Here is a 22,694-nt window from a genome sequence, read left to right as displayed (position 1 = left end):
TTTTGAAAAGTAAACATTTCATTTGTGTTAGATTACATCCAAGATGTTTTGTGCATGGTCTACAGAGAAGCCAATGTCAGTGAACGATTTATGCCAGAAGAGCTTTCTGTTGAGATTTATTCTTTTCTTCATGCATTTCACTTTGAATGAGGAGTATGTAATGCAACGGATTACAAAAAACGTTACCTCCTCGTTGCTGTCTGAAATTTGCATTAAGACAAGTGCTTTTTGCACACACCGACCTCTCGAGAAATGCATATTAGTCCAAAAGCCGGCTTGAGCAAATTCCAATCAGTGCTATATATGTAATGTGGGTTTCAGCGAATGTCGTTCGAAAGATACGCACATTCATAGAGCTATTATTTTTGGTGTTGTTTTTTTTTTTTAGAGAGCTCCAGTGGCGCAACCGGTTAGCGCGCGGTACTTATATGACAGTGTCTGTGTGTAATGCTGAAGTTGTGAGTTCAAGCCTCACCTGGAGCATCTCGTCTCGAGGCAAGCATGTCTTCTGCTGTCTTGATTAATTCCTTTAGACGGAGCATTTGGTTTCATGATGACGAAGTACACTCTCTGAAGATCTTTTGTTTATCTGGGGCTTCATCTCTAAACTTTTCTTACTCTTTCAATACATGCGTTATGCTCATGTTGTGATTGCTCTCTCGCATAGTACCCTCAGACACAAAAGAACTGTCGGCTGGTCGCACAAACGTGCCATTTCTGCTGACGGCACACCTGTTCTTTGCAAACACGCACCACAAACCCTGCATAGTAAACCCGAAGTTGCGGATTCTGAAGGCACGTCGCAAGACGAGGTTAGCGTAGCAAGACGCACGAGATATTGTCCGAAGGAGATGAGATTCGCTAAAGATGCGACTCTGGTGGGACTCGAACCCACAACCTTAGAATCACTCTTCAGTGAGGACTAGAACTCCAACGCGCTATCCATTGCGCCACAGAGCCAGCAGTACAACCTTCACCGTGCATTGCAGGATTGCAAAGAAGGACCCATTTTTGCTCCGCAGCCTAAAATGCAGAATATAATGAAAAGGATCACAAAGCTGGTTTGCCGATATTTCAATCAGTGACAATCTCCAGTGTATTTTAAAGAAACGGGCTTCAACAGAGATCTTCCTTCAGACTTCGGTATATGAAGAGAAACAGAGCAAGAAAACGACAGCTTTCTACAAGGAGAAAATTAAATGTCATTTTTATACTTGAATTTGAGCTTGTGTTCTGAGTGTAAATGATATAACCAGCAAGAGAACATTTCCAGAAACTCCTACTATTTTCTTTCCATATAAAAAACTAAAGGCTAAAATTAAAAAACGAATTCCATCCAGAGTGTGAGATGCAGAAAAAATGATAACGGTTAGGAACTTGGGCTCTGAATAAATTTAAGAAAAACCAGTATTCTGAATGAATTAAAGCAACCGGCGGCTTCCAATTTTCAGCACATCCAGACAAAACACACTCCCCTTGAATTAAATATACACAGGCTGGTGTCCTGGCCATCGCAAAAGTACCTTTACCACACATGTTAAATGAAAGTAATAGATAACCGAATCTCTAGTGTTTTTAGGAAATAAGAAAATATTGTAGGAAATGCCGAATAAAAAGCAGGAAAAAATACTTGAGGTTTTCAGACATGAATGAAAAGCGTGATCACTTTGTTTTCTCACTAAATAGATATGTGGAATTTTTCCTGCCAACACTTACGAGACACTTCCACTCGTACATCCACAGAAGGTTGACTTCAGCTTAAAATCCATAAAATGGAGATTTTGAAAAGTAAACATTTCATTTGTGTTAGATTACATCCAAGATGTTTTGTGCATGGTTTACAGAGAAGCCAATGTCAGTGAACGATTTATGCCAGAAGAGCTTTCTGTTGAGATTTATTCTTTTCTTCATGCATTTCACTTTGAATGAGGAGTATGTAATGCAACGGATTACAAAAAACGTTACCTCCTCGTTGCTGTCTGAAATTTGCATTAAGACAAGTGCTTTTTGCACACACCGACCTCTCGAGAAATGCATATTAGTCCAAAAGCCGGCTTGAGCAAATTCCAATCAGTGCTATATATGTAATGTGGGTTTCAGCGAATGTCGTTCGAAAGATACGCACATTCATAGAGCTATTATTTTTGGTGTTGTCTTTGTAGAGCTCCAGTGGCGCAACCGGTTAGCGCGCGGTACTTATATGACAGTGTCTGTGTGTAATGCCGAGGTTGTGAGTTCAAGCCTCACCTGGAGCATCTCGTCTCGAGACAAGCATGTCTTCTGCTGCCTTGATTAATTACTTTAGACGGAGCATTTGGTTTCATGATGACGAAGTACACTCTCTGAAGATCTTTTGTTTATCTGGGGCTTCATCTCTAAACTTTTCTTTGTCTTTCAATACATGCGTTATGCTCATGTTGTGATTGCTCTCTCGCATAGTACCCTCAGACACAAAAGAACTGTCGGCTGGTCGCACAAACGTGCCATTTCTGCTGACGGCACACCTGTTCTTTGCAAACACGCACCACAAACCCTGCATAGTAAACCCGAAGTTGCGGATTCTGAAGGCACGTCGCAAGACGAGGTTAGCGTAGCAAGACGCACGAGATATTGTCCGAAGGAGATGAGATTCGCTAAAGATGCGACTCTGGTGGGACTCGAACCCACAACCTTTGAATCACTCTTCAGTGAAGACTAGAAGTCCAACGCGCTATCCATTGCGCCACAGAGCCAGCAGTACGACCTTCACCGTGCATTGCAGGATTGCAAAGAAGGACCCATTTTTGCTCCGCAGCCTAAAATGCAGAATATAATGAAAAGGATAACAAAGCTGGTTTGCCGATATTTCAATCAGTGACAATCTCCAGTGTATTTTAAAGAAACGGGCTTCAACAGAGATCTTCCTTCAGACTTCGGTATATGAAGAGAAACAGAGCAAGAAAACGACAGCTTTCTACAAGGAGAAAATTAAATGTCATTTTTATACTTGAATTTGAGCTTGTGTTCTGAGTGTAAATGACATAACCAGCAAGAGAACATTTCCAGAAACTCCTACTATTTTCTTTCCATATAAAAAACTAAAGGCTAAAATTAAAAAACGAATTCCATCCAGAGTGTGAGATGCAGAAAAAATGATAACGGTTAGGAACTTGGGCTCTGAATAAATTTAAGAAAAACCAGTATTCTGAATGAATTAAAGCAACCGGCGGCTTCCAATTTTCAGCACATCCAGACAAAACACACTCCCCTTGAATTAAATATACACAGGCTGGTGTCCTGGCCATCGCAAAAGTACCTTTACCACACATGTTAAATGAAAGTAATAGATAACCGAATCTCTAGTGTTTTTAGGAAATAAGAAAATATTGTAGGAAATGCCGAATAAAAAGCAGGAAAAAATACTTGAGGTTTTCAGACATGAATGAAAAGCGTGATCACTTTGTTTTCTCACTAAATAGATATGTGGAATTTTTCCTGCCAACACTTACGAGACACTTCCACTCGTACATCCACAGAAGGTTGACTTCAGCTTAAAATCCATAAAATGGAGATTTTGAAAAGTAAACATTTCATTTGTGTTAGATTACATCCAAGATGTTTTGTGCATGGTCTACAGAGAAGCCAATGTCAGTGAACGATTTATGCCAGAAGAGCTTTCTGTTGAGATTTATTCTTTTCTTCATGCATTTCACTTTGAATGAGGAGTATGTAATGCAACGGATTACAAAAAACGTTACCTCCTCGTTGCTGTCTGAAATTTGCATTAAGACAAGTGCTTTTTGCACACACCGACCTCTCGAGAAATGCATATTAGTCCAAAAGCCGGCTTGAGCAAATTCCAATCAGTGCTATATATGTAATGTGGGTTTCAGCGAATGTCGTTCGAAAGATACGCACATTCATAGAGCTATTATTTTTGGTGATGTCTTTGTAGAGCTCCAGTGGTGCAACCGGTTAGCGCGCGGTACTTATATGACAGTGTCTGTGTGTAATGCCGAGGTTGTGAGTTCAAGCCTCACCTGGAGCATCTCGTCTCGAGACAAGCATGTCTTCTGCTGCCTTGATTAATTCCTTCAGACGGAGCATTTGGTTTCATGATGACGAAGTACACTCTCTGAAGATCTTTTGTTTATCTGGGGCTTCATCTCTAAACTTTTCTTACTCTTTCAATACATGCGTTATGCTCATGTTGTGATTGCTCTCTCGCATAGTACCCTCAGACACAAAAGAACTGTCGGCTGGTCGCACAAACGTGCCATTTCTGCTGACGGCACACCTGTTCTTTGCAAACACGCACCACAAACCCTGCATAGTAAACCCGAAGTTGCGGATTCTGAAGGCACGTCGCAAGACGAGGTTAGCGTAGCAAGACGCACGAGATATTGTCCGATGGAGATGAGATTCGCTAAAGATGCGACTCTGGTGGGACTCGAACCCACAACCTTTGAATCACTCTTCAGTGAGGACTAGAAGTCCAACGCGCTATCCATTGCGCCACAGAGCCAGCAGTACGACCTTCACCGTGCATTGCAGGATTGCAAAGAAGGACCCATTTTTGCTCCGCAGCCTAAAATGCAGAATATAATGAAAAGGATAACAAAGCTGGTTTGCCGATATTTCAATCAGTGACAATCTCCAGTGTATTTTAAAGAAACGGGCTTCAACAGAGATCTTCCTTCAGACTTCGGTATATGAAGAGAAACAGAGCAAGAAAACGACAGCTTTCTACAAGGAGAAAATTAAATGTCATTTTTATACTTGAATTTGAGCTTGTGTTCTGAGTGTAAATGACATAACCAGCAAGAGAACATTTCCAGAAACTCCTACTATTTTCTTTCCATATAAAAAACTAAAGGCTAAAATTAAAAAACGAATTCCATCCAGAGTGTGAGATGCAGAAAAAATGATAACGGTTAGGAACTTGGGCTCTGAATAAATGTAAGAAAAACCAGTATTCTGAATGAATTAAAGCAACCGGCGGCTTCCAATTTTCAGCACATCCAGACAAAACACACTCCCCTTGAATTAAATATACACAGGCTGGTGTCCTGGCCATCGCAAAAGTACCTTTACCACACATGTTAAATGAAAGTAATAGATAACCGAATCTCTAGTGTTTTTAGGAAATAAGAAAATATTGTAGGAAATGCCGAATAAAAAGCAGGAAAAAATACTTGAGGTTTTCAGACATGAATGAAAAGCGTGATCACTTTGTTTTCTCACTAAATAGATATGTGGAATTTTTCCTGCCAACACTTACGAGACACTTCCACTCGTACATCCACAGAAGGTTGACTTCAGCTTAAAATCCATAAAATGGAGATTTTGAAAAGTAAACATTTCATTTGTGTTAGATTACATCCGAGATGTTTTGTGCATGGTCTACAGAGAAGCCAATGTCAGTGAACGATTTATGCCAGAAGAGCTTTCTGTTGAGATTTATTCTTTTCTTCATGCATTTCACTTTGAATGAGGAGTATGTAATGCAACGGATTACAAAAAACGTTACCTCCTCGTTGCTGTCTGAAATTTGCATTAAGACAAGTGCTTTTTGCACACACCGACCTCTCGAGAAATGCATATTAGTCCAAAAGCCGGCTTGAGCAAATTCCAATCAGTGCTATATATGTAATGTGGGTTTCAGCGAATGTCGTTCGAAAGATACGCACATTCATAGAGCTATTATTTTTGGTGTTGTCTTTGTAGAGCTCCAGTGGCGCAACCGGTTAGCGCGCGGTACTTATATGACAGTGTCTGTGTGTAATGCCGAGGTTGTGAGTTCAAGCCTCACCTGGAGCATCTCGTCTCGAGACAAGCATGTCTTCTGCTGCCTTGATTAATTCCTTTAGACGGAGCATTTGGTTTCATGATGACGAAGTACACTCTCTGAAGATCTTTTGTTTATCTGGGGCTTCATCTCTAAACTTTTCTTACTCTTTCAATACATGCGTTATGCTCATGTTGTGATTGCTCTCTCGCATAGTACCCTCAGACACAAAAGAACTGTCGGCTGGTCGCACAAACGTGCCATTTCTGCTGACGGCACACCTGTTCTTTGCAAACACGCACCACAAACCCTGCATAGTAAACCCGAAGTTGCGGATTCTGAAGGCACGTCGCAAGACGAGGTTAGCGTAGCAAGACGCACGAGATATTGTCCGAAGGAGATGAGATTCGCTAAAGATGCGACTCTGGTGGGACTCGAACCCACAACCTTTAAATCACTCTTCAGTGAGGACTAGAAGTCCAACGCGCTATCCATTGCGCCACAGAGCCAGCAGTACAACCTTCACCGTGCATTGCAGGATTGCAAAGAAGGACCCATTTTTGCTCCGCAGCCTAAAATGCAGAATATAATGAAAAGGATAACAAAGCTGGTTTGCCGATATTTCAATCAGTGACAATCTCCAGTGTATTTTAAAGAAACGGGCTTCAACAGAGATCTTCCTTCAGACTTCGGTATATGAAGAGAAACAGAGCAAGAAAACGACAGCTTTCTACAAGGAGAAAATTAAATGTCATTTTTATACTTGAATTTGAGCTTGTGTTCTGAGTGTAAATGACATAACCAGCAAGAGAACATTTCCAGAAACTCCTACTATTTTCTTTCCATATAAAAAACTAAAGGCTAAAATTAAAAAACGAATTCCATCCAGAGTGTGAGATGCAGAAAAAATGATAACGGTTTGGAACTTGGGCTCTGAATAAATTTAAGAAAAACCAGTATTCTGAATGAATTAAAGCAACCGGCGGCTTCCAATTTTCAGCACATCCAGACAAAACACACTCCCCTTGAATTAAATATACACAGGCTGGTGTCCTGGCCATCGCAAAAGTACCTTTACCACACATGTTAAATGAAAGTAATAGATAACCGAATCTCTAGTGTTTTTAGGAAATAAGAAAATATTGTAGGAAATGCCGAATAAAAAGCAGGAAGAAATACTTGAGGTTTTCAGACATGAATGAAAAGCGTGATCACTTTGTTTTCTCACTAAATAGATATGTGGAATTTTTCCTGCCAACACTTACGAGACACTTCCACTCGTACATCCACAGAAGGTTGACTTCAGCTTAAAATCCATAAAATGGAGATTTTGAAAAGTAAACATTTCATTTGTGTTAGATTACATCCAAGATGTTTTGTGCATGGTCTACAGAGAAGCCAATGTCAGTGAACGATTTATGCCAGAAGAGCTTTCTGTTGAGATTTATTCTTTTCTTCATGCATTTCACTTTGAATGAGGAGTATGTAATGCAACGGATTACAAAAAACGTTACCTCCTCGTTGCTGTCTGAAATTTGCATTAAGACAAGTGCTTTTTGCACACACCGACCTCTCGAGAAATGCATATTAGTCCAAAAGCCGGCTTGAGCAAATTCCAATCAGTGCTATATATGTAATGTGGGTTTCAGCGAATGTCGTTCGAAAGATACGCACATTCATAGAGCTATTATTTTTGGTGTTGTCTTTGTAGAGCTCCAGTGGCGCAACCGGTTAGCGCGCGGTACTTATATGACAGTGTCTGTGTGTAATGCCGAGGTTGTGAGTTCAAGCCTCACCTGGAGCATCTCGTCTCGAGACAAGCATGTCTTCTGCTGCCTTGATTAATTCCTTCAGACGGAGCATTTGGTTTCATGATGACGAAGTACACTCTCTGAAGATCTTTTGTTTATCTGGGGCTTCATCTCTAAACTTTTCTTACTCTTTCAATACATGCGTTATGCTCATGTTGTGATTGCTCTCTCGCATAGTACCCTCAGACACAAAAGAACTGTCGGCTGGTCGCACAAACGTGCCATTTCTGCTGACGGCACACCTGTTCTTTGCAAACACGCACCACAAACCCTGCATAGTAAACCCGAAGTTGCGGATTCTGAAGGCACGTCGCAAGACGAGGTTAGCGTAGCAAGACGCACGAGATATTGTCCGATGGAGATGAGATTCGCTAAAGATGCGACTCTGGTGGGACTCGAACCCACAACCTTTGAATCACTCTTCAGTGAGGACTAGAAGTCCAACGCGCTATCCATTGCGCCACAGAGCCAGCAGTACGACCTTCACCGTGCATTGCAGGATTGCAAAGAAGGACCCATTTTTGCTCCGCAGCCTAAAATGCAGAATATAATGAAAAGGATCACAAAGCTGGTTTGCCGATATTTCAATCAATGACAATCTCCAGTGTATTTTAAAGAAACGGGCTTCAACAGAGATCTTCCTTCAGACTTCGGTATATGAAGAGAAACAGAGCAAGAAAACGACAGCTTTCTACAAGGAGAAAATTAAATGTCATTTTTATACTTGAATTTGAGCTTGTGTTCTGAGTGTAAATGACATAACCAGCAAGAGAACATTTCCAGAAACTCCTACTATTTTCTTTCCATATAAAAAACTAAAGGCTAAAATTAAAAAACGAATTCCATCCAGAGTGTGAGATGCAGAAAAAATGATAACGGTTAGGAACTTGGGCTCTGAATAAATGTAAGAAAAACCAGTATTCTGAATGAATTAAAGCAACCGGCGGCTTCCAATTTTCAGCACATCCAGACAAAACACACTCCCCTTGAATTAAATATACACAGGCTGGTGTCCTGGCCATCGCAAAAGTACCTTTACCACACATGTTAAATGAAAGTAATAGATAACCGAATCTCTAGTGTTTTTAGGAAATAAGAAAATATTGTAGGAAATGCCGAATAAAAAGCAGGAAAAAATACTTGAGGTTTTCAGACATGAATGAAAAGCGTGATCACTTTGTTTTCTCACTAAATAGATATGTGGAATTTTTCCTGCCAACACTTACGAGACACTTCCACTCGTACATCCACAGAAGGTTGACTTCAGCTTAAAATCCATAAAATGGAGATTTTGAAAAGTAAACATTTCATTTGTGTTAGATTACATCCAAGATGTTTTGTGCATGGTCTACAGAGAAGCCAATGTCAGTGAACGATTTATGCCAGAAGAGCTTTCTGTTGAGATTTATTCTTTTCTTCATGCATTTCACTTTGAATGAGGAGTATGTAATGCAACGGATTACAAAAAACGTTACCTCCTCGTTGCTGTCTGAAATTTGCATTAAGACAAGTGCTTTTTGCACACACCGACCTCTCGAGAAATGCATATTAGTCCAAAAGCCGGCTTGAGCAAATTCCAATCAGTGCTATATATGTAATGTGGGTTTCAGCGAATGTCGTTCGAAAGATACGCACATTCATAGAGCTATTATTTTTGGTGTTGTCTTTGTAGAGCTCCAGTGGCGCAACCGGTTAGCGCGCGGTACTTATATGACAGTGTCTGTGTGTAATGCCGAGGTTGTGAGTTCAAGCCTCACCTGGAGCATCTCGTCTCGAGACAAGCATGTCTTCTGCTGCCTTGATTAATTCCTTTAGACGGAGCATTTGGTTTCATGATGACGAAGTACACTCTCTGAAGATCTTTTGTTTATCTGGGGCTTCATCTCTAAACTTTTCTTACTCTTTCAATACATGCGTTATGCTCATGTTGTGATTGCTCTCTCGCATAGTACCCTCAGACACAAAAGAACTGTCGGCTGGTCGCACAAACGTGCCATTTCTGCTGACGGCACACCTGTTCTTTGCAAACACGCACCACAAACCCTGCATAGTAAACCCGAAGTTGCGGATTCTGAAGGCACGTCGCAAGACGAGGTTAGCGTAGCAAGACGCACGAGATATTGTCCGAAGGAGATGAGATTCGCTAAAGATGCGACTCTGGTGGGACTCGAACCCACAACCTTTGAATCACTCTTCAGTGAGGACTAGAAGTCCAACGCGCTATCCATTGCGCCACAGAGCCAGCAGTACGACCTTCACCGTGCATTGCAGGATTGCAAAGAAGGACCCATTTTTGCTCCGCAGCCTAAAATGCAGAATATAATGAAAAGGATCACAAAGCTGGTTTGCCGATATTTCAATCAGTGACAATCTCCAGTGTATTTTAAAGAAACGGGCTTCAACAGAGATCTTCCTTCAGACTTCGGTATATGAAGAGAAACAGAGCAAGAAAACGACAGCTTTCTACAAGGAGAAAATTAAATGTCATTTTTATACTTGAATTTGAGCTTGTGTTCTGAGTGTAAATGACATAACCAGCAAGAGAACATTTCCAGAAACTCCTACTATTTTCTTTCCATATAAAAAACTAAAGGCTAAAATTAAAAAACGAATTCCATCCAGAGTGTGAGATGCAGAAAAAATGATAACGGTTAGGAACTTGGGCTCTGAATAAATGTAAGAAAAACCAGTATTCTGAATGAATTAAAGCAACCGGCGGCTTCCAATTTTCAGCACATCCAGACAAAACACACTCCCCTTGAATTAAATATACACAGGCTGGTGTCCTGGCCATCGCAAAAGTACCTTTACCACACATGTTAAATGAAAGTAATAGATAACCGAATCTCTAGTGTTTTTAGGAAATAAGAAAATATTGTAGGAAATGCCGAATAAAAAGCAGGAAAAAATACTTGAGGTTTTCAGACATGAATGAAAAGCGTGATCACTTTGTTTTCTCACTAAATAGATATGTGGAATTTTTCCTGCCAACACTTACGAGACACTTCCACTCGTACATCCACAGAAGGTTGACTTCAGCTTAAAATCCATAAAATGGAGATTTTGAAAAGTAAACATTTCATTTGTGTTAGATTACATCCAAGATGTTTTGTGCATGGTCTACAGAGAAGCCAATGTCAGTGAACGATTTATGCCAGAAGAGCTTTCTGTTGAGATTTATTCTTTTCTTCATGCATTTCACTTTGAATGAGGAGTATGTAATGCAACGGATTACAAAAAACGTTACCTCCTCGTTGCTGTCTGAAATTTGCATTAAGACAAGTGCTTTTTGCACACACCGACCTCTCGAGAAATGCATGTTAGTCCAAAAGCCGGCTTGAGCAAATTCCAATCAGTGCTATATATGTAATGTGGGTTTCAGCGAATGTCGTTCGAAAGATACGCACATTCATAGAGCTATTATTTTTGGTGATGTCTTTGTAGAGCTCCAGTGGCGCAACCGGTTAGCGCGCGGTACTTATATGACAGTGTCTGTGTGTAATGCCGAGGTTGTGAGTTCAAGCCTCACCTGGAGCATCTCGTCTCGAGACAAGCATGTCTTCTGCTGCCTTGATTAATTACTTTAGACGGAGCATTTGGTTTCATGATGACGAAGTACACTCTCTGAAGATCTTTTGTTTATCTGGGGCTTCATCTCTAAACTTTTCTTACTCTTTCAATACATGCGTTATGCTCATGTTGTGATTGCTCTCTCGCATAGTACCCTCAGACACAAAAGAACTGTCGGCTGGTCGCACAAACATGCCATTTCTGCTGACGGCACACCTGTTCTTTGCAAACACGCACCACAAACCCTGCATAGTAAACCCGAAGTTGCGGATTCTGAAGGCACGTCGCAAGACGAGGTTAGCGTAGCAAGACGCACGAGATATTGTCCGATGGAGATGAGATTCGCTAAAGATGCGACTCTGGTGGGACTCGAACCCACAACCTTTGAATCACTCTTCAGTGAGGACTAGAAGTCCAACGCGCTATCCATTGCGCCACAGAGCCAGCAGTACGACCTTCACCGTGCATTGCAGGATTGCAAAGAAGGACCCATTTTTGCTCCGCAGCCTAAAATGCAGAATATAATGAAAAGGATCACAAAGCTGGTTTGCCGATATTTCAATCAGTGACAATCTCCAGTGTATTTTAAAGAAACGGGCTTCAACAGAGATCTTCCTTCAGACTTCGGTATATGAAGAGAAACAGAGCAAGAAAACGACAGCTTTCTACAAGGAGAAAATTAAATGTCATTTTTATACTTGAATTTGAGCTTGTGTTCTGAGTGTAAATGATATAACCAGCAAGAGAACATTTCCAGAAACTCCTACTATTTTCTTTCCATATAAAAAACTAAAGGCTAAAATTAAAAAACGAATTCCATCCAGAGTGTGAGATGCAGAAAAAATGATAACGGTTAGGAACTTGGGCTCTGAATAAATGTAAGAAAAACCAGTATTCTGAATGAATTAAAGCAACCGGCGGCTTCCAATTTTCAGCACATCCAGACAAAACACACTCCCCTTGAATTAAATATACACAGGCTGGTGTCCTGGCCATCGCAAAAGTACCTTTACCACACATGTTAAATGAAAGTAATAGATAACCAAATCTCTAGTGTTTTTAGGAAATAAGAAAATATTGTAGGAAATGCCGAATAAAAAGCAGGAAAAAATACTTGAGGTTTTCAGACATGAATGAAAAGCGTGATCACTTTGTTTTCTCACTAAATAGATATGTGGAATTTTTCCTGCCAACACTTACGAGACACTTCCACTCGTACATCCACAGAAGGTTGACTTCAGCTTAAAATCCATAAAATGGAGATTTTGAAAAGTAAACATTTCATTTGTGTTAGATTACATCCAAGATGTTTTGTGCATGGTCTACAGAGAAGCCAATGTCAGTGAACGATTTATGCCAGAAGAGCTTTCTGTTGAGATTTATTCTTTTCTTCATGCATTTCACTTTGAATGAGGAGTATGTAATGCAACGGATTACAAAAAACGTTACCTCCTCGTTGCTGTCTGAAATTTGCATTAAGACAAGTGCTTTTTGCACACACCGACCTCTCGAGAAATGCATATTAGTCCAAAAGCCGGCTTGAGCAAATTCCAATCAGTGCTATATATGTAATGTGGGTTTCAGCGAATGTCGTTCGAAAGATACGCACATTCATAGAGCTATTATTTTTGGTGATGTCTTTGTAGAGCTCCAGTGGCGCAACCGGTTAGCGCGCGGTACTTATATGACAGTGTCTGTGTGTAATGCCGAGGTTGTGAGTTCAAGCCTCACCTGGAGCATCTCGTCTCGAGACAAGCATGTCTTCTGCTGCCTTGATTAATTCCTTCAGACGGAGCATTTGGTTTCATGATGACGAAGTACACTCTCTGAAGATCTTTTGTTTATCTGGGGCTTCATCTCTAAACTTTTCTTACTCTTTCAATACATGCGTTATGCTCATGTTGTGATTGCTCTCTCGCATAGTACCCTCAGACACAAAAGAACTGTCGGCTGGTCGCACAAACGTGCCATTTCTGCTGACGGCACACCTGTTCTTTGCAAACACGCACCACAAACCCTGCATAGTAAACCCGAAGTTGCGGATTCTGAAGGCACGTCGCAAGACGAGGTTAGCGTAGCAAGACGCACGAGATATTGTCCGAAGGAGATGAGATTCGCTAAAGATGCGACTCTGGTGGGACTCGAACCCACAACCTTTGAATCACTCTTCAGTGAGGACTAGAAGTCCAACGCGCTATCCATTGCGCCACAGAGCCAGCAGTACGACCTTCACCGTGCATTGCAGGATTGCAAAGAAGGACCCATTTTTGCTCCGCAGCCTAAAATGCAGAATATAATGAAAAGGATCACAAAGCTGGTTTGCCGATATTTCAATCAGTGACAATCTCCAGTGTATTTTAAAGAAACGGGCTTCAACAGAGATCTTCCTTCAGACTTCGGTATATGAAGAGAAACAGAGCAAGAAAACGACAGCTTTCTACAAGGAGAAAATTAAATGTCATTTTTATACTTGAATTTGAGCTTGTGTTCTGAGTGTAAATGACATAACCAGCAAGAGAACATTTCCAGAAACTCCTACTATTTTCTTTCCATATAAAAAACTAAAGGCTAAAATTAAAAAACGAATTCCATCCAGAGTGTGAGATGCAGAAAAAATGATAACGGTTAGGAACTTGGGCTCTGAATAAATGTAAGAAAAACCAGTATTCTGAATGAATTAAAGCAACCGGCGGCTTCCAATTTTCAGCACATCCAGACAAAACACACTCCCCTTGAATTAAATATACACAGGCTGGTGTCCTGGCCATCGCAAAAGTACCTTTACCACACATGTTAAATGAAAGTAATAGATAACCGAATCTCTAGTGTTTTTAGGAAATAAGAAAATATTGTAGGAAATGCCGAATAAAAAGCAGGAAAAAATACTTGAGGTTTTCAGACATGAATGAAAAGCGTGATCACTTTGTTTTCTCACTAAATAGATATGTGGAATTTTTCCTGCCAACACTTACGAGACACTTCCACTCGTACATCCACAGAAGGTTGACTTCAGCTTAAAATCCATAAAATGGAGATTTTGAAAAGTAAACATTTCATTTGTGTTAGATTACATCCAAGATGTTTTGTGCATGGTCTACAGAGAAGCCAATGTCAGTGAACGATTTATGCCAGAAGAGCTTTCTGTTGAGATTTATTCTTTTCTTCATGCATTTCACTTTGAATGAGGAGTATGTAATGCAACGGATTACAAAAAACGTTACCTCCTCGTTGCTGTCTGAAATTTGCATTAAGACAAGTGCTTTTTGCACACACCGACCTCTCGAGAAATGCATATTAGTCCAAAAGCCGGCTTGAGCAAATTCCAATCAGTGCTATATATGTAATGTGGGTTTCAGCGAATGTCGTTCGAAAGATACGCACATTCATAGAGCTATTATTTTTGGTGATGTCTTTGTAGAGCTCCAGTGGCGCAACCGGTTAGCGCGCGGTACTTATATGACAGTGTCTGTGTGTAATGCCGAGGTTGTGAGTTCAAGCCTCACCTGGAGCATCTCGTCTCGAGACAAGCATGTCTTCTGCTGCCTTGATTAATTCCTTTAGACGGAGCATTTGGTTTCATGATGACGAAGTACACTCTCTGAAGATCTTTTGTTTATCTGGGGCTTCATCTCTAAACTTTTCTTACTCTTTCAATACATGCGTTATGCTCATGTTGTGATTGCTCTCTCGCATAGTACCCTCAGACACAAAAGAACTGTCGGCTGGTCGCACAAACGTGCCATTTCTGCTGACGGCACACCTGTTCTTTGCAAACACGCACCACAAACCCTGCATAGTAAACCCGAAGTTGCGGATTCTGAAGGCACGTCGCAAGACGAGGTTAGCGTAGCAAGACGCACGAGATATTGTCCGAAGGAGATGAGATTCGCTAAAGATGCGACTCTGGTGGGACTCGAACCCACAACCTTTGAATCACTCTTCAGTGAGGACTAGAAGTCCAACGCGCTATCCATTGCGCCACAGAGCCAGCAGTACGACCTTCACCGTGCATTGCAGGATTGCAAAGAAGGACCCATTTTTGCTCCGCAGCCTAAAATGCAGAATATAATGAAAAGGATCACAAAGCTGGTTTGCCGATATTTCAATCAGTGACAATCTCCAGTGTATTTTAAAGAAACGGGCTTCAACAGAGATCTTCCTTCAGACTTCGGTATATGAAGAGAAACAGAGCAAGAAAACGACAGCTTTCTACAAGGAGAAAATTAAATGTCATTTTTATACTTGAATTTGAGCTTGTGTTCTGAGTGTAAATGACATAACCAGCAAGAGAACATTTCCAGAAACTCCTACTATTTTCTTTCCATATAAAAAACTAAAGGCTAAAATTAAAAAACGAATTCCATCCAGAGTGTGAGATGCAGAAAAAATGATAACGGTTAGGAACTTGGGCTCTGAATAAATGTAAGAAAAACCAGTATTCTGAATGAATTAAAGCAACCGGCGGCTTCCAATTTTCAGCACATCCAGACAAAACACACTCCCCTTGAATTAAATATACACAGGCTGGTGTCCTGGCCATCGCAAAAGTACCTTTACCACACATGTTAAATGAAAGTAATAGATAACCGAATCTCTAGTGTTTTTAGGAAATAAGAAAATATTGTAGGAAATGCCGAATAAAAAGCAGGAAAAAATACTTGAGGTTTTCAGACATGAATGAAAAGCGTGATCACTTTGTTTTCTCACTAAATAGATATGTGGAATTTTTCCTGCCAACACTTACGAGACACTTCCACTCGTACATCCACAGAAGGTTGACTTCAGCTTAAAATCCATAAAATGGAGATTTTGAAAAGTAAACATTTCATTTGTGTTAGATTACATCCAAGATGTTTTGTGCATGGTCTACAGAGAAGCCAATGTCAGTGAACGATTTATGCCAGAAGAGCTTTCTGTTGAGATTTATTCTTTTCTTCATGCATTTCACTTTGAATGAGGAGTATGTAATGCAACGGATTACAAAAAACGTTACCTCCTCGTTGCTGTCTGAAATTTGCATTAAGACAAGTGCTTTTTGCACACACCGACCTCTCGAGAAATGCATATTAGTCCAAAAGCCGGCTTGAGCAAATTCCAATCAGTGCTATATATGTAATGTGGGTTTCAGCGAATGTCGTTCGAAAGATACGCACATTCATAGAGCTATTATTTTTGGTGTTGTCTTTGTAGAGCTCCAGTGGCGCAACCGGTTAGCGCGCGGTACTTATATGACAGTGTCTGTGTGTAATGCCGAGGTTGTGAGTTCAAGCCTCACCTGGAGCATCTCGTCTCGAGACAAGCATGTCTTCTGCTGCCTTGATTAATTCCTTTAGACGGAGCATTTGGTTTCATGATGACGAAGTACACTCTCTGAAGATCTTTTGTTTATCTGGGGCTTCATCTCTAAACTTTTCTTACTCTTTCAATACATGCGTTATGCTCATGTTGTGATTGCTCTCTCGCATAGTACCCTCAGACACAAAAGAACTGTCGGCTGGTCGCACAAACGTGCCATTTCTGCTGACGGCACACCTGTTCTTTGCAAACACGCACCACAAACCCTGCATAGTAAACCCGAAGTTGCGGATTCTGAAGGCACGTCGCAAGACGAGGTTAGCGTAGCAAGACGCACGAGATATTGTCCGAAGGAGATGAGATTCGCTAAAGATGCGACTCTGGTGGGACTCGAACCCACAACCTTAGAATCACTCTTCAGTGAGGACTAGAAGTCCAACGCGCTATCCATTGCGCCACAGAGCCAGCAGTACGACCTTCACCGTGCATTGCAGGATTGCAAAGAAGGACCCATTTTTGCTCCGCAGCCTAAAATGCAGAATATAATGAAAAGGATCACAAAGCTGGTTTGCCGATATTTCAATCAGTGACAATCTCCAGTGTATTTTAAAGAAACGGGCTTCAACAGAGATCTTCCTTCAGACTTCGGTATATGAAGAGAAACAGAGCAAGAAAACGACAGCTTTCTACAAGGAGAAAATTAAATGTCATTTTTATACTTGAATTTGAGCTTGTGTTCTGAGTGTAAATGACATAACCAGCAAGAGAACATTTCCAGAAACTCCTACTATTTTCTTTCCATATAAAAAACTAAAGGCTAAAATTAAAAAACGAATTCCATCCAGAGTGTGAGATGCAGAAAAAATGATAACGGTTAGGAACTTGGGCTCTGAATAAATGTAAGAAAAACCAGTATTCTGAATGAATTAAAGCAACCGGCGGCTTCCAATTTTCAGCACATCCAGACAAAACACACTCCCCTTGAATTAAATATACACAGGCTGGTGTCCTGGCCATCGCAAAAGTACCTTTACCACACATGTTAAATGAAAGTAATAGATAACCGAATCTCTAGTGTTTTTAGGAAATAAGAAAATATTGTAGGAAATGCCGAATAAAAAGCAGGAAAAAATACTTGAGGTTTTCAGACATGAATGAAAAGCGTGATCACTTTGTTTTCTCACTAAATAGATATGTGGAATTTTTCCTGCCAACACTTACGAGACACTTCCACTCGTACATCCACAGAAGGTTGACTTCAGCTTAAAATCCATAAAATGGAGATTTTGAAAAGTAAACATTTCATTTGTGTTAGATTACATCCAAGATGTTTTGTGCATGGTCTACAGAGAAGCCAATGTCAGTGAACGATTTATGCCAGAAGAGCTTTCTGTTGAGATTTATTCTTTTCTTCATGCATTTCACTTTGAATGAGGAGTATGTAATGCAACGGATTACAAAAAACGTTACCTCCTCGTTGCTGTCTGAAATTTGCATTAAGACAAGTACTTTTTGCACACACCGACCTCTTGAGAAATGCATATTAGTCCAAAAGCCGGCTTGAGCAAATTCCAATCAGTGCTATATATGTAATGTGGGTTTCAGCGAATGTCGTTCGAAAGATACGCACATTCATAGAGCTATTATTTTTGGTGTTGTCTTTGTAGAGCTCCAGTGGCGCAACCGGTTAGCGCGCGGTACTTATATGACAGTGTCTGTGTGTAATACCGAGGTTGTGAGTTCAAGCCTAACCTGGAGCATCTCGTCTCGAGACAAGCATGTCTTCTGCTGCCTTGATTAATTACTTTAGACGGAGCATTTGGTTTCATGATGACGAAGTACACTCTCTGAAGATCTTTTGTTTATCTGGGGCTTCATCTCTAAACTTTTCTTACTCTTTCAATACATGCGTTATGCTCATGTTGTGATTGCTCTCTCGCATAGTACCCTCAGACACAAAAGAACTGTCGGCTGGTCGCACAAACGTGCCATTTCTGCTGACGGCACACCTGTTCTTTGCAAACACGCACCACAAACCCTGCATAGTAAACCCGAAGTTGCGGATTCTGAAGGCACGTCGCAAGACGAGGTTAGCGTAGCAAGACGCACGAGATATTGTCCGATGGAGATGAGATTCGCTAAAGATGCGACTCTGGTGGGACTCGAACCCACAACCTTTGAATCACTCTTCAGTGAGGACTAGAAGTCCAACGCGCTATCCATTGTGCCACAGAGCCAGCAGTACGACCTTCACCGTGCATTACAGGATTGCAAAGAAGGACCCATTTTTGCTCCGCAGCCTAAAATGCAGAATATAATGAAAAGGATAACAAAGCTGGTTTGCCGATATTTCAATCAGTGACAATCTCCAGTGTATTTTAAAGAAACGGGCTTCAACAGAGATCTTCCTTCAGACTTCGGTATATGAAGAGAAACAGAGCAAGAAAACGACAGCTTTCTACAAGGAGAAAATTAAATGTCATTTTTATACTTGAATTTGAGCTTGTGTTCTGAGTGTAAATGACATAACCAGCAAGAGAACATTTCCAGAAACTCCTACTATTTTCTTTCCATATAAAAAACTAAAGGCTAAAATTAAAAAACGAATTCCATCCAGAGTGTGAGATGCAGAAAAAATGATAACGGTTAGGAACTTGGGCTCTGAATAAATGTAAGAAAAACCAGTATTCTGAATGAATTAAAGCAACCGGCGGCTTCCAATTTTCAGCACATCCAGACAAAACACACTCCCCTTGAATTAAATATACACAGGCTGGTGTCCTGGCCATCGCAAAAGTACCTTTACCACACATGTTAAATGAAAGTAATAGATAACCGAATCTCTAGTGTTTTTAGGAAATAAGAAAATATTGTAGGAAATGCCGAATAAAAAGCAGGAAAAAATACTTGAGGTTTTCAGACATGAATGAAAAGCGTGATCACTTTGTTTTCTCACTAAATAGATATGTGGAATTTTTCCTGCCAACACTTACGAGACACTTCCACTCGTACATCCACAGAAGGTTGACTTCAGCTTAAAATCCATAAAATGGAGATTTTGAAAAGTAAACATTTCATTTGTGTTAGATTACATCCAAGATGTTTTGTGCATGGTCTACAGAGAAGCCAATGTCAGTGAACGATTTATGCCAGAAGAGCTTTCTGTTGAGATTTATTCTTTTCTTCATGCATTTCACTTTGAATGAGGAGTATGTAATGCAACGGATTACAAAAAACGTTACCTCCTCGTTGCTGTCTGAAATTTGCATTAAGACAAGTGCTTTTTGCACACACCGACCTCTCGAGAAATGCATATTAGTCCAAAAGCCGGCTTGAGCAAATTCCAATCAGTGCTATATATGTAATGTGGGTTTCAGCGAATGTCGTTCGAAAGATACGCACATTCATAGAGCTATTATTTTTGGTGTTGTCTTTGTAGAGCTCCAGTGGCGCAACCGGTTAGCGCGCGGTACTTATATGACAGTGTCTGTGTGTAATGCCGAGGTTGTGAGTTCAAGCCTCACCTGGAGCATCTCGTCTCGAGACAAGCATGTCTTCTGCTGCCTTGATTAATTCCTTTAGACGGAGCATTTGGTTTCATGATGACGAAGTACACTCTCTGAAGATCTTTTGTTTATCTGGGGCTTCATCTCTAAACTTTTCTTACTCTTTCAATACATGCGTTATGCTCATGTTGTGATTGCTCTCTCGCATAGTACCCTCAGACACAAAAGAACTGTCGGCTGGTCGCACAAACGTGCCATTTCTGCTGACGGCACACCTGTTCTTTGCAAACACGCACCACAAACCCTGCATAGTAAACCCGAAGTTGCGGATTCTGAAGGCACGTCGCAAGACGAGGTTAGCGTAGCAAGACGCACGAGATATTGTCCGAAGGAGATGAGATTCGCTAAAGATGCGACTCTGGTGGGACTCGAACCCACAACCTTTGAATCACTCTTCAGTGAGGACTAGAAGTCCAACGCGCTATCCATTGCGCCACAGAGCCAGCAGTACGACCTTCACCGTGCATTGCAGGATTGCAAAGAAGGACCCATTTTTGCTCCGCAGCCTAAAATGCAGAATATAATGAAAAGGATCACAAAGCTGGTTTGCCGATATTTCAATCAGTGACAATCTCCAGTGTATTTTAAAGAAACGGGCTTCAACAGAGATCTTCCTTCAGACTTCGGTATATGAAGAGAAACAGAGCAAGAAAACGACAGCTTTCTACAAGGAGAAAATTAAATGTCATTTTTATACTTGAATTTGAGCTTGTGTTCTGAGTGTAAATGACATAACCAGCAAGAGAACATTTCCAGAAACTCCTACTATTTTCTTTCCATATAAAAAACTAAAGGCTAAAATTAAAAAACGAATTCCATCCAGAGTGTGAGATGCAGAAAAAATGATAACGTTTAGGAACTTGGGCTCTGAATAAATTTAAGAAAAACCAGTATTCTGAATGAATTAAAGCAACCGGCGGCTTCCAATTTTCAGCACATCCAGACAAAACACACTCCCCTTGAATTAAATATACACAGGCTGGTGTCCTGGCCATCGCAAAAGTACCTTTACCACACATGTTAAATGAAAGTAATAGATAACCGAATCTCTAGTGTTTTTAGGAAATAAGAAAATATTGTAGGAAATGCCGAATAAAAAGCAGGAAAAAATACTTGAGGTTTTCAGACATGAATGAAAAGCGTGATCACTTTGTTTTCTCACTAAATAGATATGTGGAATTTTTCCTGCCAACACTTACGAGACACTTCCACTCGTACATCCACAGAAGGTTGACTTCAGCTTAAAATCCATAAAATGGAGATTTTGAAAAGTAAACATTTCATTTGTGTTAGATTACATCCAAGATGTTTTGTGCATGGTCTACAGAGAAGCCAATGTCAGTGAACGATTTATGCCAGAAGAGCTGTCTGTTGAGATTTATTCTTTTCTTCATGCATTTCACTTTGAATGAGGAGTATGTAATGCAACGGATTACAAAAAACGTTACCTCCTCGTTGCTGTCTGAAATTTGCATTAAGACAAGTACTTTTTGCACACACCGACCTCTTGAGAAATGCATATTAGTCCAAAAGCCGGCTTGAGCAAATTCCAATCAGTGCTATATATGTAATGTGGGTTTCAGCGAATGTCGTTCGAAAGATACGCACATTCATAGAGCTATTATTTTTGGTGTTGTCTTTGTAGAGCTCCAGTGGCGCAACCGGTTAGCGCGCGGTACTTATATGACAGTGTCTGTGTGTAATACCGAGGTTGTGAGTTCAAGCCTAACCTGGAGCATCTCGTCTCGAGACAAGCATGTCTTCTGCTGCCTTGATTAATTACTTTAGACGGAGCATTTGGTTTCATGATGACGAAGTACACTCTCTGAAGATCTTTTGTTTATCTGGGGCTTCATCTCTAAACTTTTCTTACTCTTTCAATACATGCGTTATGCTCATGTTGTGATTGCTCTCTCGCATAGTACCCTCAGACACAAAAGAACTGTCGGCTGGTCGCACAAACATGCCATTTCTGCTGACGGCACACCTGTTCTTTGCAAACACGCACCACAAACCCTGCATAGTAAACCCGAAGTTGCGGATTCTGAAGGCACGTCGCAAGACGAGGTTAGCGTAGCAAGACGCACGAGATATTGTCCGAAGGAGATGAGATTCGCTAAAGATGCGACTCTGGTGGGACTCGAACCCACAACCTTAGAATCACTCTTCAGTGAGGACTAGAACTCCAACGCGCTATCCATTGCGCCACAGAGCCAGCAGTACGACCTTCACCGTGCATTGCAGGATTGCAAAGAAGGACCCATTTTTGCTCCGCAGCCTAAAATGCAGAATATAATGAAAAGGATCACAAAGCTGGTTTGCCGATATTTCAATCAGTGACAATCTCCAGTGTATTTTAAAGAAACGGGCTTCAACAGAGATCTTCCTTCAGACTTCGGTATATGAAGAGAAACAGAGCAAGAAAACGACAGCTTTCTACAAGGAGAAAATTAAATGTCATTTTTATACTTGAATTTGAGCTTGTGTTCTGAGTGTAAATGACATAACCAGCAAGAGAACATTTCCAGAAACTCCTACTATTTTCTTTCCATATAAAAAACTAAAGGCTAAAATTAAAAAACGAATTCCATCCAGAGTGTGAGATGCAGAAAAAATGATAACGGTTAGGAACTTGGGCTCTGAATAAATGTAAGAAAAACCAGTATTCTGAATGAATTAAAGCAC

General features: G+C 40.7%; 26 non-coding genes across 26 annotated transcripts; 13 read left to right on the top strand and 13 right to left on the bottom strand.

Annotated features, from left to right (window-relative positions):
* Positions 1-391: 391 nt before the first annotated feature.
* On the top strand, positions 392-483 carry trnai-uau (transfer RNA isoleucine (anticodon UAU)). The gene is given in 2 exon segments: positions 392-429; positions 448-483. It is a non-coding gene; the product is annotated as a tRNA-Ile (tRNA).
* A 387-nt stretch (positions 484-870) lies between these two features.
* Positions 871-960, bottom strand: trnar-ucu (transfer RNA arginine (anticodon UCU)). The gene is given in 2 exon segments: positions 871-906; positions 924-960. It is a non-coding gene; the product is annotated as a tRNA-Arg (tRNA).
* A 1,203-nt stretch (positions 961-2,163) lies between these two features.
* On the top strand, positions 2,164-2,255 carry trnai-uau (transfer RNA isoleucine (anticodon UAU)). Its single transcript is given in 2 exon segments — positions 2,164-2,201; positions 2,220-2,255. It is a non-coding gene; the product is annotated as a tRNA-Ile (tRNA).
* Positions 2,256-2,642: 387 nt separating this feature from the next.
* Positions 2,643-2,732, bottom strand: trnar-ucu (transfer RNA arginine (anticodon UCU)). The gene is given in 2 exon segments: positions 2,643-2,678; positions 2,696-2,732. It is a non-coding gene; the product is annotated as a tRNA-Arg (tRNA).
* Positions 2,733-3,935: 1,203 nt separating this feature from the next.
* Positions 3,936-4,027, top strand: trnai-uau (transfer RNA isoleucine (anticodon UAU)). The gene is given in 2 exon segments: positions 3,936-3,973; positions 3,992-4,027. It is a non-coding gene; the product is annotated as a tRNA-Ile (tRNA).
* Positions 4,028-4,414: 387 nt separating this feature from the next.
* trnar-ucu (transfer RNA arginine (anticodon UCU)) lies at positions 4,415-4,504 on the bottom strand. Its single transcript is given in 2 exon segments — positions 4,415-4,450; positions 4,468-4,504. It is a non-coding gene; the product is annotated as a tRNA-Arg (tRNA).
* Positions 4,505-5,707: 1,203 nt separating this feature from the next.
* Positions 5,708-5,799, top strand: trnai-uau (transfer RNA isoleucine (anticodon UAU)). The gene is given in 2 exon segments: positions 5,708-5,745; positions 5,764-5,799. It is a non-coding gene; the product is annotated as a tRNA-Ile (tRNA).
* Positions 5,800-6,186: 387 nt separating this feature from the next.
* trnar-ucu (transfer RNA arginine (anticodon UCU)) lies at positions 6,187-6,276 on the bottom strand. Its single transcript is given in 2 exon segments — positions 6,187-6,222; positions 6,240-6,276. It is a non-coding gene; the product is annotated as a tRNA-Arg (tRNA).
* Positions 6,277-7,479: 1,203 nt separating this feature from the next.
* Positions 7,480-7,571, top strand: trnai-uau (transfer RNA isoleucine (anticodon UAU)). Its single transcript is given in 2 exon segments — positions 7,480-7,517; positions 7,536-7,571. It is a non-coding gene; the product is annotated as a tRNA-Ile (tRNA).
* Positions 7,572-7,958: 387 nt separating this feature from the next.
* trnar-ucu (transfer RNA arginine (anticodon UCU)) lies at positions 7,959-8,048 on the bottom strand. The gene is given in 2 exon segments: positions 7,959-7,994; positions 8,012-8,048. It is a non-coding gene; the product is annotated as a tRNA-Arg (tRNA).
* Positions 8,049-9,251: 1,203 nt separating this feature from the next.
* trnai-uau (transfer RNA isoleucine (anticodon UAU)) lies at positions 9,252-9,343 on the top strand. Its single transcript is given in 2 exon segments — positions 9,252-9,289; positions 9,308-9,343. It is a non-coding gene; the product is annotated as a tRNA-Ile (tRNA).
* Positions 9,344-9,730: 387 nt separating this feature from the next.
* On the bottom strand, positions 9,731-9,820 carry trnar-ucu (transfer RNA arginine (anticodon UCU)). The gene is given in 2 exon segments: positions 9,731-9,766; positions 9,784-9,820. It is a non-coding gene; the product is annotated as a tRNA-Arg (tRNA).
* Positions 9,821-11,023: 1,203 nt separating this feature from the next.
* On the top strand, positions 11,024-11,115 carry trnai-uau (transfer RNA isoleucine (anticodon UAU)). The gene is given in 2 exon segments: positions 11,024-11,061; positions 11,080-11,115. It is a non-coding gene; the product is annotated as a tRNA-Ile (tRNA).
* Positions 11,116-11,502: 387 nt separating this feature from the next.
* On the bottom strand, positions 11,503-11,592 carry trnar-ucu (transfer RNA arginine (anticodon UCU)). The gene is given in 2 exon segments: positions 11,503-11,538; positions 11,556-11,592. It is a non-coding gene; the product is annotated as a tRNA-Arg (tRNA).
* Positions 11,593-12,795: 1,203 nt separating this feature from the next.
* trnai-uau (transfer RNA isoleucine (anticodon UAU)) lies at positions 12,796-12,887 on the top strand. The gene is given in 2 exon segments: positions 12,796-12,833; positions 12,852-12,887. It is a non-coding gene; the product is annotated as a tRNA-Ile (tRNA).
* Positions 12,888-13,274: 387 nt separating this feature from the next.
* On the bottom strand, positions 13,275-13,364 carry trnar-ucu (transfer RNA arginine (anticodon UCU)). The gene is given in 2 exon segments: positions 13,275-13,310; positions 13,328-13,364. It is a non-coding gene; the product is annotated as a tRNA-Arg (tRNA).
* A 1,203-nt stretch (positions 13,365-14,567) lies between these two features.
* trnai-uau (transfer RNA isoleucine (anticodon UAU)) lies at positions 14,568-14,659 on the top strand. Its single transcript is given in 2 exon segments — positions 14,568-14,605; positions 14,624-14,659. It is a non-coding gene; the product is annotated as a tRNA-Ile (tRNA).
* Positions 14,660-15,046: 387 nt separating this feature from the next.
* On the bottom strand, positions 15,047-15,136 carry trnar-ucu (transfer RNA arginine (anticodon UCU)). The gene is given in 2 exon segments: positions 15,047-15,082; positions 15,100-15,136. It is a non-coding gene; the product is annotated as a tRNA-Arg (tRNA).
* Positions 15,137-16,339: 1,203 nt separating this feature from the next.
* trnai-uau (transfer RNA isoleucine (anticodon UAU)) lies at positions 16,340-16,431 on the top strand. Its single transcript is given in 2 exon segments — positions 16,340-16,377; positions 16,396-16,431. It is a non-coding gene; the product is annotated as a tRNA-Ile (tRNA).
* A 387-nt stretch (positions 16,432-16,818) lies between these two features.
* On the bottom strand, positions 16,819-16,908 carry trnar-ucu (transfer RNA arginine (anticodon UCU)). Its single transcript is given in 2 exon segments — positions 16,819-16,854; positions 16,872-16,908. It is a non-coding gene; the product is annotated as a tRNA-Arg (tRNA).
* Positions 16,909-18,111: 1,203 nt separating this feature from the next.
* trnai-uau (transfer RNA isoleucine (anticodon UAU)) lies at positions 18,112-18,203 on the top strand. Its single transcript is given in 2 exon segments — positions 18,112-18,149; positions 18,168-18,203. It is a non-coding gene; the product is annotated as a tRNA-Ile (tRNA).
* A 387-nt stretch (positions 18,204-18,590) lies between these two features.
* trnar-ucu (transfer RNA arginine (anticodon UCU)) lies at positions 18,591-18,680 on the bottom strand. The gene is given in 2 exon segments: positions 18,591-18,626; positions 18,644-18,680. It is a non-coding gene; the product is annotated as a tRNA-Arg (tRNA).
* Positions 18,681-19,883: 1,203 nt separating this feature from the next.
* On the top strand, positions 19,884-19,975 carry trnai-uau (transfer RNA isoleucine (anticodon UAU)). Its single transcript is given in 2 exon segments — positions 19,884-19,921; positions 19,940-19,975. It is a non-coding gene; the product is annotated as a tRNA-Ile (tRNA).
* Positions 19,976-20,362: 387 nt separating this feature from the next.
* Positions 20,363-20,452, bottom strand: trnar-ucu (transfer RNA arginine (anticodon UCU)). Its single transcript is given in 2 exon segments — positions 20,363-20,398; positions 20,416-20,452. It is a non-coding gene; the product is annotated as a tRNA-Arg (tRNA).
* Positions 20,453-21,655: 1,203 nt separating this feature from the next.
* Positions 21,656-21,747, top strand: trnai-uau (transfer RNA isoleucine (anticodon UAU)). The gene is given in 2 exon segments: positions 21,656-21,693; positions 21,712-21,747. It is a non-coding gene; the product is annotated as a tRNA-Ile (tRNA).
* Positions 21,748-22,134: 387 nt separating this feature from the next.
* trnar-ucu (transfer RNA arginine (anticodon UCU)) lies at positions 22,135-22,224 on the bottom strand. The gene is given in 2 exon segments: positions 22,135-22,170; positions 22,188-22,224. It is a non-coding gene; the product is annotated as a tRNA-Arg (tRNA).
* Between the last annotated feature and the right edge of the window lie 470 nt (positions 22,225-22,694).

The sequence above is a fragment of the Erpetoichthys calabaricus genome, chromosome 9 (genome assembly GCF_900747795.2).
Source record: "Erpetoichthys calabaricus chromosome 9, fErpCal1.3, whole genome shotgun sequence".
In the NCBI taxonomy this organism is placed as follows: Eukaryota; Metazoa; Chordata; class Cladistia; order Polypteriformes; family Polypteridae; genus Erpetoichthys; species Erpetoichthys calabaricus.
This window is presented reverse-complemented; position numbering and strand designations above follow the sequence as displayed.